A 1993-nucleotide genomic window follows, 5' to 3' on the forward strand; every position below is an offset into this window, starting at 1 on the left:
TGATTGATAATCGGATGACAGAGGCTATATATTCGCTTTTCCATCCCAGCTCCCCCCCTAGTCTTTTGCTCCTCCTCAAAGCTACAGAATACTACATAATATAATACATATACATATGTCCTTTATAATATATTTAAAACTATTTGGAATGCAATTTTGATTTAGTTGGTTGCTATGTTTAACTTCAGAAAGGTTCCTTGGGGACTACGAAATTTAAACTTTGTTCTTTATTGGCAAAAATTTGCTAAGCTGTAATCGCATGCAATATATAAAAGACAATTTCGTCAAAGTTACCCTCATTATCTTAATTTTTTTAACGGTTTAATAACGCGAGCCATCCACATGTTCATATTTTTCCTCTTTGTATAAAAATAACGACAAAAGTAAAATATCTCCATTACAAGAAATTCACTTTCACAAATATCCACAGCGAGATATTTTATTTGTCAAGAGCATTTTACTTCTTAACAATATATAAAGAAAAGAGCTTTTTATTTTAGACACAGAATACGAAATGCTTGATAAATTTAAATTTTTTACAAATTAAAAATTTGTTGAATTTGTAAAGTGCACAGAATAGGGCTGATAGATGTTAAATGAAACGCATGCACAATCCACAATAACAGTCGATATGAACGCCCAGTAGGAAACACAACAAAAAATATTTACAAAATATCTTCACTCAACTTTTCATATATTTCAAACAACCACTATAACTCTACCTACAGTAAGTAAAATAATTGTTGGAATGGTATTTTTAAATACCATAGAGTAATCAAGTTAAATATAACGCTAGACATTTCAAAATACTAATGACGACGAGACAAATTGATTTAAAGATGTCGTGGTCCTTTTTCTGTCCGTCTATCTATCAATTGGGTGGGACCCAATAACAAGTACTGTGTCAAACAAAGTCTAGATCTAGTAATAATCTTCATACCATTATACTCCATATAATTGTTTACTTCGAAACAACAGAAGAGCGATAAAATCAAAATAAAAAATTTAAATGTAACTAATTCAGAAATTAGAAACATTTTATATTTTTATTGATTCAAATTATCCCAATTTATCCATTCGATCTTTCTTTAGAACATAATTTGCACGCAGAACATAGCTAGTGTTCTTAATATTATATTATGCGTTTCAATTCCGATCAAAACAAACTTTCAATCAAGAAGTATAGAGATGAAGATAATGTCAAATTTTACCTCTTCTTTTTTTGATTCCTGTTTGACAGAAATGATAACATTAAGCACAAGAAAACAACAAAAGAAAAACACGTAAGGAAGAGCTAAGTTCGGGTGTCAACGAACATTTTATACTCTCGCAATTTATTGATATAGTTTTATTCGGCATAAAGTAAACTAAAATAACGAAAATCATCATATATTGTGTTTGAGGGCTGTGGTAATTCCTGAACCGGTACAAGGTGCAGTATATCCAAGACTATATACTCACTTAACTTGGCTAAGATATTTCACATATTAACCCATTTATTAATACCTTATAAATCCACGTACCACCGTCGTATTTTTGAAAACCTTATAATTAGGTATATAGCGGCTAGAGGAAGTTATCACTCGATTTTAACCACTTTTGAGACACACTATTGGAAGAAAAAGATTCCCTTCAATTAAACCATCTGAGAGATTTACCGATATTTAGGTGAAAGATTACCCTTAGGCTCTGAGTTCTTCATTTTCGATATTCGGGACATTGAAAAGTTATAGTCCGACTTCGACAATTTTTCCACAAATGATGCCACAGCTTAAATACAGTATTTGTGTAAAGTTTTATTCCGCTACCTTCATTGGTTCCCAATGTATGTATATTATAAAGTGAACGAATCAGACGGAATTCAAAATTATGTTATAAGGGAAGTAGGCGTGGTTGTGAACAGATTTCGCCCATTTCATACGGGTCATCAGGCGGTCAAGAAAATATTATATACCGAATTTCATTGAAATCGGTCTAGTAGTTCCTGAGATAT

The sequence above is a fragment of the Zeugodacus cucurbitae genome, chromosome 2 (assembly GCF_028554725.1).
Source record: "Zeugodacus cucurbitae isolate PBARC_wt_2022May chromosome 2, idZeuCucr1.2, whole genome shotgun sequence".
Classification (NCBI taxonomy): domain Eukaryota; kingdom Metazoa; phylum Arthropoda; class Insecta; order Diptera; family Tephritidae; genus Zeugodacus; species Zeugodacus cucurbitae.